General features: G+C 34.5%; 1 protein-coding gene across 1 annotated transcript in view; it reads right to left on the reverse strand.

The window, feature by feature from the left end:
• Positions 1-20,419, reverse strand: part of LOC131848863 (calcium/calmodulin-dependent protein kinase kinase 1) — a 121,254-nt gene that overhangs the window by 27,948 nt on the left and 72,887 nt on the right. The window lies entirely within an intron of this gene.

Raw genomic sequence — 20,419 nt, forward strand, 5'->3', positions numbered from 1 at the left:
TATGTATTTATTTACAAAAAAAATGTATCCATGTATTTATATTAGTTGGCTAGTACCCATAACACAAGCTCTGCTTAGGTTGGGACTAGATGGCGCTGTGTAAATTGTCCTGAGATATTTTTTTTTTTCCAAAAATTCTCATCTCCCCTCTTAAGGAGAGGAGATGGCAAGATACCCCCTGCAAAAGCACAGTCGGCCGGGGTTCAGGGCCCCAGGGAGAGAAAACGGCGTACAATGCGGGCAGAATCAAAGAGCACAGCTTTCTGCATCTTTCCCGGGAGTCAGCCGCCTCGGACTCCCAACCGTCTGAGATGTTGTTCCAGACTGGTTGGGATAAGACCGTTCACCGACATAACGATTGGAATGATTTCTTATTATTATTATTATCGTGAAGTTTCATTAAAAACCATTCAGAAGTTTTTGCGTGAAAGAGTAACAAACATTTTATCCATCCATTCATCTCCATTCAAAAAATCCACGTTTATAATACTAGGAAGATTACTAAAAAGGTTGGTTTATACTATGATTTTGTCTCCAACTTAATGTATTTATTACTTTATATGCTATTCAAATAAATGCTAAATTTGTACTAAAGTTATATAAAACAACTTTGTATAATATAACTCGATACACGTCGGCGTGGGTGGTCCATCAAACAGTAAGTAAACAATATACATATTCCGGTAGCCGTAAACGATATTTCGGAGCAAAGGAGAGCCGGCAAAAACGGTTGTAAAAAGAGAATTAGTGAAGCTTAAACGCGGCTCGTACGATAAAATATTGCAAACGTTGTGAGTTGCCTAAAGTGTCTCCACACGACCTTACAATAGATTAATAAAGTTCTCAATTGAACTCTGAATTGGATGGTAAAGAAAAAAATACAAAATTCAATTAAAGAGTTTACGGAAAATTTAAAACTGAAGCGTCTACACATGATCTCAAAATAGATTAATAAAGTTCTTCTCAATTGAATTCTGAATTGGATGGTAGAGAAAAAAATACAAAATTCAATTAAAGAGTTTAGGGAAAATTTAAAACAAAAGCGTCTACACATGATCTCAAAATACATAGATTAATAAAGTTCTTCTCAATTGAACTCTGAATTGGATGGTAGAGAAAAAAATACAAAATTCAATTAAAGAATTACGCAAATTTAAAACTAAAGCGTCTACACATGATCTCAAAATAGATTAATAAAGTTCTTCTCAATTGAACTCTGAACTGGATGGTAGAGAAAAAAATACAACATTCAATTAAAGAGTTTACGGAAAATTTAAAACAAAAGCGTCTACACATGATCTTAAAATAGATTAATAAAGTTCTTTTCAATTGAACTCTGAATTCGATGGTAGAGAAAAAAATACAAAATTCAATTAAAGAGTTTACGGAAAATTGAAAACTAAAGCGTCTACACATGATCTCAAAATAGATTAATAAAGTTCTTCTCAATTGAACTCTGAATTGGATGGTAGAGAAAAAAATACAAAATTCAATTAAAGAATTACGCAAATTTAAAACTAAAGCGTCTACACATGATCTCAAAATAGATTAATAAAGTTCTTCTCAATTGAACTCTGAATTGGATGGTAGAGAAAGAAATACAAAATTCAATTAAAGAGTTTACGGAAAATTTAAAACTAAAGCGTCTACACATGATCTTAAAATAGATTAATAAAGTTCTTCTCAATTGAACTCTGAACTGGATGGTAGAGAAAAAAATACAAAATTCAATTAGAGTTACGCAAAATTTAAAACTAAAGTGTTTATAAATGATGGAACTTTAAAACACCGACTTATTCCCGCAAAGTGAGAGCACGCACTTACTTCTATATGTGACACTGAGCGTCACCACGATCGTCTGAGTTTGACTATAATATTGTGTAGAAAACGGGTAGTATTAAATTAATTACTAGCTGTCCCGGCAAACGTTGCTTTGCCTTAAAATAAAAAAAAATATGGGTGGACTACCCCTAACATTTAGGGGGATGAAAAATAGATGTTGGCCGATTCTCAGACCTACTCAATACGCTCACAAAATTTCATGAGAATCGGTCAAGCCGTTTCGGAGGAGTATGGGAACGAAAATTGTGACACGTGAATTTTATATATAAGATTTATATTTGACCCAAATGAATTAGTGCTGGTTGGTAGTTTGTATTCACACGTTTCGACTTGTAAATGTAAACTTACAAGGATTATTTAAAAGAGCAACACACAAGTTTCTTGCTCGTTCTTCTTGTGATGAGACAGTTTTCCGAACGAGCGGTAGATAAAAAAATTGTTATGACTATTCAAAAGTGCTTAAATTAAGTTTATTTGAATAAATGATTTTCTATTCTATTCTATTCTATTTGCGTTCATAGAAAGTGACTTCGTAATATAACTTAATATATATATAGAGGGCGCTCGTAACGAGCACTCCTATATCAGTGCCAATTTAAGGATCGTGTGTAAACACTTTAAATTTTAGATACTAAGGCACAAATCGAATAAAACATAGCTTGAAATTAAATGTTCGTGTTGTAAAAATATTATCAAATCATCATTTTTATGGTAGAAAGAAATTTTTAATGGCTTTACAGAATAGCCGATAACTTTAAAAGAGTAACGACTCAGGCCAAGATTAAATTATAGTAGGTGTACAGTACTCCTTACATTCGGGCCCCTGGCCGGCACGACAATTCCTTATTTTTAAATATTTATATTTTATACTAGCTGCTCCCGCGACTTCGTCCGCGTGGATTTAACTGAATTTTTCTAAAACAATAATAAATATTTAGAAAAAATCTTGTTTTAGAACTACTCTTTTAAAGTCGGTTGAAAGCAGAAGAATCCTTTGCATCTTTGATTTTAAACTACGTTATGTAACTTTTCTGCTCTTGGCGTTGCTAGAAGTTGCATTCCTCAGTTTTAGTCCTTAGGATTATTCTAAATTAAAAAAAAGTTATGTGCTTAAGGGAATCAGGTTTTTCTGTTGCTGATAGTACTCGAAATATACATTTTGGTAGGTAAATAATATTTAATTAAATATCATTTGAGTTAACCATTTCAAGTAAAAAACACTACAAAAGGTACACAATCTACCTTTGGATGTTAATCCCACTTTGTTGGTGGTAATTTCCACTACATCAATTTTGAAGGTTTTAGTAGATAGCCCATAGGAAACTAACAATAATCCTATGACCAATAGGAGCACCGCTGAAGTGTAATTTTTTTTTTATTATTCTTGGTTTATCCGTGATCAGTATGTCTACTATAATCGGATTGGTTGGCAAATGGCAATGAGAGTCTGCAGTCCATTGAGTGCAAATCTTCTTATTTAATGACGCCCTCCAGCATACATTCAGGAATTAAAAACTAGAGTTTTGCTTATCCAAATCCAGTAGATATTTTCATTCCAGGCGTTTTGAGGGGTTGTCAGTTAGTAACCTCTGAGCTAGTTCATTGGGATGGACACTCAGCCGAGCCTTGTACTTTGAGCATTTGCTAGCAAGATCCTCTCGTACAGTGGGTTCGAAAACAATTCGAAAAGTGATGTATTTCCAAGTTGGTGCCCTAAGAATGATCTTCAAGATAGCGTTCTGGGACCGTTGGAGAATCTCAATGTTTGAGGTACTAGCACTTCCCTACAGTTGAATGCCATAGGTCCAAATCGGTTTAATGACCACCTTATAAACAAGCAACTTGTTCTCTACTGAGAGGTTAGAGTTTCTACCTAAGAGCCAGTACAAGTTTCTAAATCTGAGGTTGGTTTCATCTCGTTTAGCTTTAATGTGGGTTTTCCAGGGGAGCCGCCGATCCAAATGAAGATTCAGGTACCTGATGGAATCAACGTGATGTAGGGTATTATTAGCTAAATTGACTGGGGGACAGTTACTCTATCGAAGATTGTAATAAGTAATGTAAAATATTGCAAATTGATCAATGATGGAATCATCTCTCAAACGGTATTGCACCACTTAGCTTGATGTGAGACTTCGCATCACTTTGTGATCTACTTAATATATACTTGACATAATGTCCACGACTATCTTTTACCATCGCATCCTTCGCCATCGACAAGGAATTCATCCCCACACTGGAACCTAAGTGGTCTCGGAGTTGTGCAGTTCCAGAGGAGCTTCCTCCCGCGTACACTTAGATTGTGGAATGAACTACCTGCCGAGATTTTGCCGAGAGATTACAGCATGGAGTTTTTGAAGGTTATATTAAGGTTTCTTAAGGGTCTGCAACGTGCACGTGACACTCCTGATGATTAAAGTGTCCATAGACTAAGGTAATTTACCATCAGATGGGCCGTATGCTTGTTTACTGTTGTGGGTACTGAATACGATGTTATTGGTAGAGACGATGTATATTACAGATGATAATAAACTGACAATATGTACATAGAAATAATGATCTTATATACTAAATGACAATAGGAAAATGTAAGGTGGGGCGACACAGTTTAGACACAGCAGTGCTTAGTACACAATATTGGATTTGTCTTACTAGACATTATTAAATGCAATTATTATTTTGAGGTATCTAGGTAACTGTGTCCCATATTTACCATTAATTTAGTATAAAAAAAATTGCGTGGGTTTTGATGATTATATGTTGTTTTTAAGCATTATCAATAGAAACATCACTAGAATACAAAATAAGGCAACTATACACTGATTAGGACTTTCAAAGTAAACACGCCGAGGACCTTGGGGTCTCTATAAAAACCGGGTATTTTGCATAATAACATGTTTCCTAATTGACTTAAAACTCATAAAAGTTTATATCTACCGCAATCGTAAAGGTCACCGGCTGTTACACTCAATGTCAATATTGTATGTTAAAATTAACTATAATTATATCATTAACCACTCTGACGGTTTAAGGGTTGGTTTTAGGGATGGTGTAATATAATTATAATAATAATGCTGGACAATTCACACAGCATATTTATTTAAAAGAGCGACACGAAAGTTTATTTTTCTTTCTTCTTGTCAGAGAGCTATCCGAATGAGCGGTGGATTAAAAAAAATGTTATGACTATTCAACAGTGCTTAAATTAAGTATATTTGAATAAATGATTTTCTATTCTATTCTATTCTATTGCTCGTTCTTTTTGTGATGAGTCTGCGTTTGAAATGCGTAGTAGAATAAAAAAATGTGACTATTCAAAAGTGCTTATATTAAGTTTATTTGAACAATGATTATTTCTATTTCGACAGCGCTATCTAGTCTTACTTAAGCTAAGCAGAGCTTGTGTTAGGGGTACTAGACAATTGATATAAATACATAGATACATTTTATTTCAAATACATATATATTATATATATAGAAAACACTCAGACAGATACAAACAATGATAGTCATAAATACAAATGTTTCTACCGTACGAGGAATCGAATCTATGACCCTCGTCAGTCAGTATTACAAAACCGCTAGACCAAACCGTCTGTGTTAAAAATAAGTTAGAAATTTACTTAATAAAATACACAGTAAGGCGTCGAGACCTTAAATAATAATTAATGGCACAAAAAAAAACCTTTTTCATTTGATATTTAGGTTGAATATTGTAAATAGTGGATGTGAATTTTAAAGTTAAAACCATAGTACTGTTAATTACGTTTTTCCTCATTCATTACTTTTAATTAGGGTCCCAACAAAGTTACAATTTAAAAGGTACAAAGTTACAATTACCAGCTGTTTGAAGAACCTAAGACCGGCACCTAAACAAACACCAATTTGGAGAATTTACAATGATTTCAGTGTCAAATTGACATACTACTAATACTATAATAATCTCGGGACAATTCACACAGCGCCATCTAGACCCAAGTTAAGCTAGCTGAAGCTTGTGTTATGGGTACTAGATAACTGATACAAGTACATAGAATTTTTCTTTCTTAAATACATACATATTATACATAGAAAACACCCAGACCGATACAAACAATCATACTCATGATTACAAATGTTCGTGCCGTGCGAGGAATCGAACCCGCGACCATCGGTCGTAAAGCGGTGTGCTACACCGCTACACCACCGACGTCGTCAAAAACGTGAAAACTGAGAAGCATATATAATACTAGTGACCCGCCCGGCGTCGTACGAGTGTACATGTACACATATAAACCTTTCTTTTAAATCGTTCTATCTGTAAAAAAATCGCTTCAAAATCCGTTGCGTAGTTTTAAAGATTTAAGAATATACAGCGACAGACAGACAGCGACTTTGTTTTATACTATATAGTGATAGTGATACCACATTAGAAGATATAGATAGATAGATTAGACGGCCTCGGTGGTCTAGCGGTTTAGCACACCGCGTTCCGATGGTCGCAGGTTCGATTCCTGCTAAGGGATGTCCACATAGGATGTGTGAGCTTGACAAAATCTGCAGATATTTGTTAAGCACAGCCTACCTACAAAACAACCTATTGACAAGCAAACATTTTAATTATATTTTAACAGATACGTTAAGGGCTGAACGAGTTCAGTATCCGGGTTATTATGACGTGATCAGTTTAGGGTAACGTAACGTGGTTATGAACATCGGAGTATGATATACAATCTATTAAGGGTACTACAATCTCCATATATACATGCAACCTATCCATATATACTTGCAACCTATGAATTTTTTTTCTGGCAAATTGACTACGGTTTCTGGGAGTTAAAAAAAAATGCTTAGCGATAAGTCTGTCTTTTGTGTCATTGTGTTATCAGTATTGTGATTGTGCAGTATTATAACTGTATATATATAATAAAAAGAATTCAAATGTGTCATAAAATATTTTCTATGTAAAAAACTTATTATAAATTATAAAATTGAAGAATTTATAAATGATAATAATGTTTTTGTAATAATAGTAATAATAGTCCTCTAGTGGCGACCACGCACCGGAAGACGCAGCGTGGGAAGGACTCCAGCAAGGTGGACCGACGATCTGGTCAAGATCGCTGGAAGGCATTGGATGCGAGCAGCGCAGGACCGATCGTCGTGGAGATCTTTGGGGGAGGCCTATGTCCAGCAGTGGACGTCTTCCGGGCTGCGATGATGATGATGATGAATAATGTTTTTGTAGAAAATATCTAACTTAAAATTCATAGCGCTCTGTTCAATCAATGTTATCTGATTGAACAGAGATTAAGTGCGTAGCGGTTTCTATGTTGATTGTCGCATGCCTAATCCTTGTTGTTAATTAAATATAATTAAATTAATATTCATTTAAAAGAGCAACGCACAAGTTTCTTGCTTATTCTTCTTGTGATGAATCTGCATTCCGAATGAGCGGTAGAATAAAAAAACTTGACTATTCAAAAGTGCTTATATTAAGTTTGTTTGAATAAAGATTATTTCTATTTCTATTTAATACAGAAAACATGTCTAATTCACTGAAGAAACGGTGACATTCACAGAAGTATAAAACTGTGTTACGAATATCGACGCACTCCACCCAGTTTATATAATTCCAAAAAATACATGCTGTGACGTTACCCACATCACGTAACCAACCCACAAAGAAAATTTATAATCTAAAAGAAAAAAATACAAAACAAAAACTTGTGTAAATCTGCCTGCATTTGATACGTACATGTCGTCGATTAAATAGAAAAATGTCATTTTTCAAAATTAGAAACTTTTTTTTTATAACACAGAGGACAAACGACCATGTGGCTCACCTGATGGTAAGTGATTACCGCCGCCCATGAGCACCCGCAACACCAGGGGAATTGCAAGTACGTTGTCGGCCTTTTAAAAAGGAATAAGCTCTTTTCTTGAAGGTTTTAATATCGTATCAGTTCGGAAATACCATTGCTGGAAGGTGATTCCACAATGCGGTTGTGCGAGGCAAAAAGTTTCTAGAAAACCGCACTGTGGAGGACCGCCATTCATCCAGATGATCAGGATGGTATTTCAGTTTCTGGCGGGTGGTACGGTGGTAAAACTCAGCAGCTGGTATTAATCCGAACAATTCCTCAGAACACTCCCCGTGATATATGCGGTGGAAAATGCACAGAGATGCAATATCACGCCGCAAAGCCATTGGGTCGAGTCTGTCACATAGACGTTGATTACCAATGATTCTGGCTGCCCGCTTCTGAATGCGGTCAAATGGAAGTAGCAAGAATTGCCTCCTTTTATATAAGTCAATTAAATTAACCACGCCGTCTTAATCATCATCTAAATACTTTTAAAACGATATACAATACTTGTGTAAATTTAAAACTTTAAAGGGATTAAAAACTTGTAAAAAATGTACATTTTGAATACAGCCATTTTTCTATTTAACCAACGATATGTAACCATTATATGTACGTGCTCATATATCAAACATCTATATTAATAATTCCGTCAAGAGGTACGGTAGACTCGAAATAACCTTATGTGAATAACAAAACATAAAAAAATATTGATTTCGAGTCGACGACATATATCCGCAAAATTCTGATTATGGAGTATTTCGTTAAATTCTAATGACACGGACAAACAAACCGCAGTCGCCATCTTTTCATTTCACTAGCATTTCCTTCGGTCGTTGATGTTTCGCGAAAATATTGTTTTTGACACTTTTTTATGATAAAAGAGTATGTGTTTTCTCTTTAAACCTGAAATTGGCCGATTGCGAGACAAATTTGGCAATTTTTTTTTTATTAATTTGTTTTACGGCTCTGGATACAAGTTCGTTTTAGCCCAACTTAAAGTTTTACAAAAAAATAAAAATTATTTGTATAAAAACTTTTGCACTTTTTATTTACTACATTTATTAAACACAATGAACGAAGCTTTACAAATCTATGCCTTGCTTACTTTTAATATTCCATGAGAACCGATGACTACAGAAATATCTACCCACATTTCACCCGGGTTTTTCATTTAGTATATAATAATATACTTTAATCTTTCGCTCCAAGTCTCACCAACTCGACACCGCAACGATTTCAAATCGAAAATTACGGGCTGCTGAAACCGTTTTGCGAGCATTTCATTTGTCTGGCGATGTCTGGAAGCGGGCGATAACTTGTTCCGTAGCCAATAAATGTATAGAGCCAGTAAACTGTGTAACTACATTTATAGTGGTGTAGTTAATTGAAATTTATTGAAAGAAAATGCATTTATTTTAACATAATATAAAATGAGGTCGCATTCGCCGTCTGTTCCTTTATATCTTTTAAAGTTAATGCAGTTTTTAACTATAGATAAAGTGATTTAAGTGAAGGTTTGTATGTAGGTTATCATAAAGATATTGTATTGCACACTATACAAATTTATTCGTACTAATGGTCGGCCCAGTGGTCAAAACTAGACCATAATTAATTTAAATATATTGTAATAAGTTAATTTATTATTGTTATCTTTGACGTTCTGTAAGACTATAGAAAAAAAAATCTCAGGACAATTCACACAGCGCCATCTAGACCCAAGTTAAGCTAGCTAAAGCTTGTGTTATGGGTACTAGATAACTGATACATATACATAGATATTTATTTTTCTTAAATATCATATTTAAGATCATCATATTATACATAGAAAACACCCAGACCGATACAAACAATCATACTCATGAATACAAATGTTTGTGCCGTGCGAGGAATCGAACCCGCGACCATCGGTCGTAAAGCGGTAGTGTACAGCTGGAACATCGAGGTCGTCAAAAATTCCGGTTGGTTGTTAAAGTAAAACAATATTAATATGTTCTCAATTTAACCATAGACTTTAATAATAAACAAAAGAGTAAGTGTGCCTGTGTGAAATAGAGGGTACATATATATATATATTGTTACACACAAAGTTGTGTCACAAACACAGTGGCACAATCAATAAATCAGCCACTCAAATATCAAATATAGAGCTCAAGAAGTAAGCAACTACGCTTCTATAACTGCATCTAAATGGAATTTATAATAGAAAATGCATTTTCTTGTCGAGAGACGGCGGAAGTAAATCAAAGTGTGTTGATGGGGTGATGCCGGTCGGGTGCTCCATTGTTTTTGTATATATATATATCTATATATAACTACAAAAGTCGGCCTTATAACTAAGCAAACTAATACAGACAACCTTTATATATATTCTTTATTGCACAGATAATAAAAAGATATTATAATTTAGAGACAATGTGAGCAAAGGTGGACTTATCCCACTCCCACTATCCAAGAGATCTCTTCCAGTCAACCTAAAACAGTGGGATATGTGGTACTGAGTGGGCTATATAGGTGCAAATAAAAAAAAAAATGTCAAAGGATAGATACTAAATAAAATTCAAATAACTTTTCTTATCCCATTTATTTGTGGTCGTCGTAATATGTTTTTCTCTTCCATTCATCCGTGTTCGCAGTCATCTCGTTATTTACTTCCTTTCTTGCCATGTCATCTTTCACACAGTCCATCCATCTCTTTTTCGGTCTTCCTCTACCCTTATAACTATCTACATTCATATGTAACACCTTCCTTAAAATATTATCTTCATTCCTACACATTACATGTCCATACCACGACCACCGTATAATATTGGTGTATTGTATGCACATAACAATACACCAATAATACATATATTATATATATGCTCTCAAAGTATGTCAGCTGAAGTGGCAGTGGGCCGGGCACATCAGCAGAGTCAGCGATGATAGATGAGGAAGAAAGGTTATGGAGTGGAGGACGCGTATGGGTCGACGGAGTGTCGGACGCCCTCCTGCAAGATGGACCGACGACATCACGAAGGTGGCCGGGAGTGGATGGATGCGGAAGGCGGAAGAGCGCACATGGTGGAAGTCTTTGGGAAAGGCCTATGTCCAACAGTGGACAGACACAGGCTGATGACGACGATGATCTTTATCTATATATATACTAGCTGTCCTGTCAAACGTTGTTATGCCATATAAATTAATAACGCTATAAAAAAATAAGGGTTGATGATAGAAGGGTGAAAATTTAGGATTGTATGTTGTATCATAAAAAAAAAGAAAATAAAAATTTTGTCTAAAAAAAAAATTAGGGGTGGACTGGACTACCCCTAACATTTAGGGGGATAATAGATGTTGACCGATTCTCAGACCTATTCAATACGCTCACAAAATTTCATGAGAATCGGTCAAGCCGTTTCGGAGGAGTATGCGAACGAAAACTGTGACACGAGAATTTTATATATAAGATATAAAACAAAACAAATATATTTGAAGGTATACAGTTAAAGTTCATTACCTCCCGTGCTGGTTAGTAATCCTATCAAAATTGATTTGATTTTTTTAGTAATTGTTTTACGGCTTTAGATGTTAGTCCTTTAATGTTTCCTTCTGTTATTTTACTGAATCATCATTCAGATCTTGTTCTTGACTTCTCTCTCAGACAGACATATTTATGACAAATTTAGCTATTTTTAATTTTATTCTGTTTTTATGTACATTGTATTATGAAATTGTATTATTGTAAATATGTACAACATTTATATATGTATATGTATTATTGGTGTATTGTTATATGCTAGATATGTTAGACAGTTTTAGTTAACAGCGAGCAATATATTAGGAAACTTATTCGGGCTGTTTTTCACGAATGTATCCCGGGGGAAATACATTTTTATTACAAAGAAACAAGTACCCACTGTACCAGAATATTTCTCGTTTGTTAAACAAACCACTACGACTTTTGTGAACATTTTTTTTGTAATGTTTCCTTTAACTTTACTTAAGTTTTGAATGATATATATAACGTTATAGAAATATATACTAAATTAGAGCAGAAAGTAATAATGTTTACTTTTCTTTGGTTTAGGTACAAAAGCTTTGTAAATATTATGTAAGAATTTGGTTTTACAATAATAATAAGTGTATTTATTATGGCATCAATGGTCCATTTGTTAGTAATTTACATATTTTAAATCTAATGTTAGTAAAATCCTAATTTTATTTTATTACAATATATTTAGTAGCACTACACTAACAGTGGTACAAATAGTTACATCTTCGCCTAACAAGTATACTAACAAAATGTTTGTGCAAGTCAAATTTTTCATCAATGTATTCAGAATGCCGTCGGAGCTACACCGCATTCTGATGAATAAAGATGCGGTTTTTTTATTGAGTTTTGTTATTTATTTAATTCAGGCTACATGGCCCATATTATAAATACCTTATAGACTAACATACATAAGAAATAATAATCAAATATGTAAAATAAAATTGTCTCTATGGTCACGGCACTGACGACGGCAATCTGCCACGGTAGCGCCGATAGACCACCCCCTTCGGCCAGTAGTCCTCCTTCATGAAGGTGGGCAGCATATTGGTGGGGACCAGGGCCACGAACGCTTTGAAGCTCGCGTTGTGGCTCGATACCAACTGCGTCACCCTCAATGTCAGGTTGCTTTTAGTCTGGATGTAGTCAACAATGTCCTGTTCCTTGGCATAATAGTTATCAGTTCGAGCAAGAGCGAACATGCCAGATGCACTACAGAAACGCGATCCCATCATCCTGAAACCATTGTTATATTGTACACCTAAGGAGTTGTATAACGCTTGTGTATAGTTGACCTATAGAGCCGCTGTGTAGACAATTTGAAAGTATTCTTTAAACAATATTAATTTAGTTTCTTTACTCATCATCATCGCAGCCCGGAAGACGTCCACTGCTGGACATAGGCCTCCCCCAAAGATCTCCACGACGATCGGTCCTGCGCTGCTCGCATCCAATGCCTTCCAGCGATCTTGACCAGATCGTCGGTCCACCTTGCTGGAGGCCTTCCCACGCTGCGTCTTCCGGTCCGTGGTCGCCACTCGAGGACTTTACTGCCCCAACGGCCATCTGTCCTACGAGCTATGTGCCCTGCCCATTGCCACTTCAAAGTCGCAATTCTTCGGGCTATGTCTTTACTACACCGGCAAATTTGTGCGCCAACATATTACATCTCGTCGCCAACGCTCTGCATTCTCTCTCTATCCATATGGTTCTTAAGATCCTCAGTCACATAAAGTCCTAGATATTTAAATTGAGCTCGCTTAAGTCGAGTACTATTGAGCAATATTTTAGCATCACATAGCACCTGTTTTCTAGTGGCCCCAAAGACCAGACCAAGCTTTTATTTTCTTATACACGAGACCGTGCCTTAAAGCGTAACCTTCATAGGTATGTATCAAATCTCTTATTCAATCAATCTTTATTTTTCTATCATTCCTTATAATTAGTTATATTCTTAATATTATAAATTAACGGCCTTTGCCATTTGGATTGTTAGTAATGTGGACTGATTATCTTAGTCAACGTTTAACGTTCTTAGTCAACGTGATATGGTACATTGCTAACAATGGAGTTAGTTGTTCACGTTACTAACAATCCTCTTCCCTCAAAGTGCTTATATTAAGTTTATTTTCATTCATTCATAATTTAAGAGCCACGCTCTCGTCGGTGGAGCTCTTGCCACTTCCCACGATCTTCCATCATGCTTTATATATGTTGATACGACGCGATTCCAATTTTGTCTTTAATTTGCTTGATGTAACTGTGCCTTGGTCTTCTGCTCCTCTATTTCCTTCTATTTCTTTTTTATTAATTCATCGTGCCGTATCAAGTGTCCTAACATTTTTCTCGTCTATTTTGCTATAGTATTCAATATCTGCCTTTTTTCTGTCACCCTCTTCATTTCTTAGTTTATCATTTCAACTAATTCTTTCCATCCTTCTCCAACACCACATTTCAAAAGCTTCCAGTTTGTCCATTTCTTTTTGAGAGTCCACGTCTCACATGCATACAGCTAAGTTTATTTTAATAAAGATTATTTCCATTTCTAATACAGCTAGATATATCTCTTATAGATATCTAGATAAATCTCTCTCGCGGTAGATTTTAAAAAAATGTTGACTATTCAAAAGTGCTTAAATTAAGTTTATTTGAATAAATGATTTTCTATTCTATTCTATTCTATTCTTACGTTGTATATTACACTAGCTGTACTCGCAACTTCGTCCGCGTGGAATTTAACTTTATTTTTCTAAAATGAAAGAATTTTTCTAACATAAAAGCCTAAGCCTAGCCTAAGTTACTCTTTATTACATCAGCTACATGCCAAAAAATTCACATTCAGATATTAGCCGGAACAAACTGTCAGACAGACAAAAATTGTAAAAAATGTTATTTTGGTGTATGTACCGTATTGATATTCACATGCATGTAGAAAATAATAGTTATTTCAATATTACAAACAGACACTCCAATTTTATTTATATGTATAGATGTATAGATGAGTTGGTATTAGTTGGAACTTCCCTGTATTACAGTAATCATCTGCAAGATGGCGCCGTTTCCAACCCTCCATATGTAATTGGGGAAACTTTGTAATGCATTATTAGAGAGAGTTGTTGGCGCTGTGCCCTCTCTGGATATCAAATTAATGACTCGTTGTTAGGTATGATACCAGGGGCTATATTTATACTCGGGTTTGTTATATATATAGGTCATCATTGCCTTGCCTTTATCCCATTATTTGGGGTCGGCGCAGTATGTCATTCTCTTCCACTGCTCTCTATCGGTCGTCATATCTAAACATACTCTTCTTTTATTCATATCATCTTTCACATAATCCATCCATCTTTTCTTAGGGCGTCCCCTCCCTTTACATTGTTATATATATATATATATATATATATATATATATATATATATATATATATATATATATATATATATATATATATATATATATTATTTATATTATTAACCGGGTCTAATAATCTATTACCACGAATTAATTTTATGGTAAGGTATTTCTTGACGACCCCGGTAGTCTAGCGGACTAGCACACCGCTTTACGACCCATGGTCGCAGGTTCGATTCGTCGCACGGCACAAACATTTATATTCATGAGTATGATTGTTTGTATCGGTCTGGGTGTTTTCTATGTATAATATGTATGTATTTACAAAAAAAATATTTATGTATTTGTATCATTTATCTAGTACCCATAACACAAGCTTTAGCTAGCTTAACTTGGGTCTAGGTGACACTGTGTGAATTGTCCTGAGATTATTATTATTATTATTATTATTATATATGGCAACTATCAGGTGTAATTCACTACTGCGTGTTGTACCAGGGCTGTCCTGCAACCTTCTCTATCCTCAGTTTCAACTTTGTCACTACCAACTTCCATTGAGCATATAAACTTACATTGAAGCACTTTTGAATAGTCATCATATTTCTTTTCACTCTACCGCTCGTTCGGAAAACTATGTCATCACAGGAAAATATTATAAATTATACTAATTACTTAAAATAAATAATACATACTAATTGCTTGGGGATTTTAGTAATGTGTACAATTTAAGAAGCTGTGACGTGGTCGAGTGGAATGAGTAGTCATGCTCACTAAAATGTGGCGGCGTGGTGGGCCGGGTCATTGGGCTCCCTAAAATATAGTCGAGCGCAGTGATGGCTGGCTCATCCGTCATACTCGTGAACGAGTGCTGCTTGTAGGGACTGGTTTGCTCTTATCACTACGACTGATTTAATCTTATTGTGTTTTTATATTTGAGCCTAAATAAATTAGTGCTGGTTGGTAGTTCGTATTCACACGTTTCGACTTGTAAAATGTGAACTTACAAGGATTGTTTAAAAGAGCAACACACAAGTTTCTTCCTTATTCTTCTTGTGATGTGAAAACTTACCAAATAATCGGTAGATTTAAAAAATATTGTTGACTATTCAAAAGTGCTTAAATTAAGTTTATTTAAAAATATTATTATTAATAATTGTTTTGAAAATAGAGAATTCTCGCAATAGGAAATATTAAAAATAATCTATGACACAAGAAAATCCTTCCTACAAGCTGTTTAACCTAGTCGAAACGTCGAGAGATGTAAATACCTTTATTATTTTCAAAACCACGTTACGTTACGTTACCCTAAATTGATTACGTCATAATACCCGGGGTATACTGAACCCACCACCACCCTTTACGTATCATTTAAAATATAATCAAAATATTTGCTTGTTAAAATAGGTTGTTTTGTAGGTGCGAGGAATCGAACCCGCGACCATCGGTCGTAAAGCGGTGTGCTTGACCGCCAGACCACCGATGTCGTCAATATATATATTCACTCAAACCTGAAAAACGTTATGATTTAGTATTTAACTTTAATTATAATTGTAAATTAATTTATTATTTATTTTTAATTGTAATTTAATTTATTATATGACTAATTTATTATTTCATTATTAAATTAGATTAGTTATCAATTCCGATATGACATATTTGTACTTATAAATTTGGTAAATTTTTATTATTGTTTTATTTTATATTAATATATTATTTATATATATTATATCTCCCTTTGATGGGGTAATAGACTGATCATTGCGGGTGAAAATCACCAAACATTATTATTATTATTTTCAATTTAAGTGGCCACATGTTTTTGCCGGTTATACAACCTGCTTAGACTAAGGAGAATTTCGGAATCCAGAACATACCCCCGGCCGAAACCGTATTGACGGTTCAAATTAGTATAAAGGTAAAATAAACTTCATTAACTGAAGAAGTAACGCAAAGGGAACTGTACTTATTACTATAAGGAAAAAGAAATAGATAAGTTAATTAACATAGGGAAGGGGGCTCAGTTTATTATTAACTGGTCTTTTAAAGAGGTTTTGTGTATGGATGGTAACATATCTAATAATTCCTGCATCTTCCAGGTCGAAATCGTATTTCTACTTCGTTTTCCGTTAATTTTTTTTTCTCTTTTATATATTAATTTATAAGGATGTTGATTGTTGTCAACAACATACAACAATGCAATCTATTCTCAATTTGACCACAGACTTTAACAATAAACAAAAGAATATATACCTTTTATATACTATAATGCTATATTCTGGAATATCGCATCGCTTGAATTCACAATATTTACGGTTGTTTAGTATTCTAACTGTTTCGCTCTGCACCGGGATGAATTGGCTTGATTTATGGATGTCTAGAAAGTTCTATGCAATATATACCAGACACAATGGAGTACAAATGTGAATATACATATATTATTATAGTAGTCATTACATAGTATATAACAAAGGCATGGTCGCTAACTGTCCGTACCTATATATGCTTAAATCTTTAAAACTACGCAACGGATTTTGAAGCGGTTCTTTTTAATAGATAGAATGATTCAAGAGGAAGGTTTATATATATAATACATGTACACCCGAGCTAAGCCGGGGTGGGTAGCTAGTATAATATAATTATTATATTAATACGTGAAGGAAAAACTTTGTTTTACGAAATATGCGCGGTTGGAGAAGCATGAAAACGCAAACTTATAGAAAGAAAGAAAGAAAGAAAGAAAGAAAGAAAGAAAGAAAGAAAGAAAGAAAGAAATAATCTTTATTCAAATAAACTTTATATAAGCACTTTTGAATAGTCAAGTTTTTTTATTCTACCGCTCATTCGGAATGCAGATTCATCACAAGAAGAATGAGCAAGAAACTTGTGTGTTGCTCTTTTAAATAAATATTGCTTTACTTATATTTAATTAACAACAAGGATTAGGCATGCGACAATCAACATAGAAACCGCTACGCACTTAATCTCTGTTCAATCAGATAACATTGTCAGCGCTATGAATTTTAAGTTTGATATTTTCTACAAAAACATTATTATCACTTATAAATTCTTCAATTTTATAATAAGCTTTTTTACAAAGAAAATATTTTATGACACATTTGAATTTTTTTCTGGCAAATTGACTACAGACTCTGGGAGTTTGTTGTAAATCCTATATAGGTATACAGAGTACTAGCTGTTCCCGCGACTTCGTCCGCGTGGAATTTACCTTTATTTTTCTAAAATAAAATAATACGTTTAAACCGTGAAAACGTAATAAAGAAAGCCATTTTCGCATTTATAATATTAGAATTCTACTCCCGGTCGTAAACAGCGGCTACTCTATTGGAAAATCCGAGTTTATAGCGGGATACAATCTTCAATTGGGGATAAACATTGCAATTTCCCATCTAAAAATAGCGCGCCTTAACCGTAATAGAAGCTCTTAGACTCTCTTAGATCCAGCTGTATATATTTGCATTTGAACATAACTAGTTCAAATTCAAATTCAAAAATCATTTATTCATATAGGACATTTTAGCCGCTTATGAACGTTAAATTTTTTACATTATAATTTTAATTTTTCCCTACCGTCCAGTTCGGTATATAGATCCAATTGAGAAGAACTGGCAAGAAACTCAATTGATTTTTTTTGTCTAAAAAAAAACTGGGAATTAAATTTTTTTTTTATATACTACGATGGTTGCAAACAAACATACGGTCCATCTGATCGTAAACAGTTACAGTAGCCTATGGACGTCTGAAATACTAGGAGTGTCACGTGAACTTTGGCGACTTTTAAGAAACCTTAATATACCCTTCTTGAAAAACCACATGCTGTAGTCTCTTGAGAAAACCTCGACAGATAGTTCAGTCCATAATCTAAGTGTACGCGGGAGGAAGCTCCTCTGAAGACCACATAGGATCTAGCGTGTGGGTCTGATGTAATAAGGAGTAACTTAGGCTACTTTAATGTTTAAAATCTTTTATTTTAGAAGAATAAATGAATGAATGAATCTCTTTATTGTTCCTCTCACAGAAAATACAATTATATATACAATTATGTATAAAATGATAAAAAAATATATAATACAATAAACAAGACAAAGAGGTAACAATTGGCGGCCTTATCGCTAAAAAGCGACCTCTTCCAGGCAACCTTAGGATGGAGAGAAGTGTTTAGATTTGCGTCTGGTAGAGGTGTTGTTGAATGATAATGATATTGGAAGAAATGTTATAAATATACATATAACATAATACAATAAAAAATAATATAATAAACTTATATATACATACCTACATATATATGAATATATATACAATCACACATACATACGACCGTAATACTACTATTATATCGTAATCGTACGTAAATAGTGGTTCATCATCATCATCATCGCAGCCCGGAAGACGTCCACTGCTGGACATAGGCCTCCCCCAAAGATCTCCACGACGATCGGTCCTGCGCTGCTCGCATCCAATGCCTTCCAGCGATCTTGACCAGATCGTCGGTCCACCTTGCTGGAGGCCTTCCCACGCTCCGTCTTCCGGTCCGTGGTCGCCACTCGAGGACTTTACTGCCCCAACGGCCATCTGTCCTACGAGCTATGTGCCCTGCCCATTGCCACTTCAAAGTCGCAATTCTTCGGGCTATGTCGAATAGTGGTTATTGATACCTAATTTGAAGCTCTGCAGTGATTTTAGTCTTCGAACAGATGTGGGCAGTTCGTTCCAAAGACGAATCGCTAGCACACTAAACGATTTGTCGTAGAATGTAGTGCTATGTCTTGGTGTCTTAAAATATAAAGTTAAATTCCACGCGAATTCGAGGGTAACAGCTAGTTATATATAAGGTTGTAACCTTATCTACCTATGTATAGGTAGACAGCAGCTTATATATAAGGTTAGCTTACAGGGCTTTTGAGGTGACAGCGACCTCACAAACAAAGGATAACAGATGGAATTATAAGCTGTTAAAATTTTACAACGCAAATAAAACGTACCATGGCACGCGATAAAACGTTCCAGTCCGAGGAAAATATATAAGCTTTACTTACTTAGTTATTTTAAACGGCATAAAAATATACAATAATCTTTTTAAGGAATCTTTTTAAAGATAAAAGAATAATTATTCAAATAAACTTAGATTTAAGCACTTTTGAATGGTCATACTTATTTTTTTAATCTACCGCTCATTTAGAATGCTGTTAATCACAAGAAGAACGAGCAGGAACTTGGGTGTTGCTCTTTTAAATAATCCTTGTAAGTTCACATTTACAAGTCGAAACGTGTGAATACAAACTACCAACCAGCACTAATTTATTAGGGTCAAATATAAACGCACAATAAAATTAAATCAATTAAAAAATTCTTTATTCAAATTTAATTAAATTTAAGCACTTTTGATTTGATTTCTTATAGACTTTCTGATTACACATTCGGAAAGCTGTCATATCACAAGAAGAACGAGCAAGAAACTTGCGTGTTGCTCTTTTGAATAATTATTGTAACTTTACATTTTTAAGTTGAAATGTGTGAATACAAACTACCAACCAGCACTAATTTTTTTGGGTCTAATATAATACACTAAGATTAAATCAGTCGTAGTGATAAGAGCAGACCAGTCCCTACAAGTTAGTTTTACTACATTGTAACAAGTAATAAACAAATATCCCTGGACAATTAACACAGCGCCATCTAGCCCCATGGTAAGCAGAGCTTGTGTTATGGGTACTAGACAACTGATAATACAAATACACAATAAGACTTAATCAGTCGTAGTGATAAGAGCAGATTAATCCCTACAAATCGTAGCACTCGGTCACGAGTATGACGGATGAGTCATCACTA

Source organism: Achroia grisella, unplaced genomic scaffold (assembly GCF_030625045.1).
Source record: "Achroia grisella isolate CSIRO2021 unplaced genomic scaffold, CSIRO_AGI_Agris_v1 utg598, whole genome shotgun sequence".
Lineage (NCBI taxonomy): Eukaryota > Metazoa > Arthropoda > Insecta > Lepidoptera > Pyralidae > Achroia > Achroia grisella.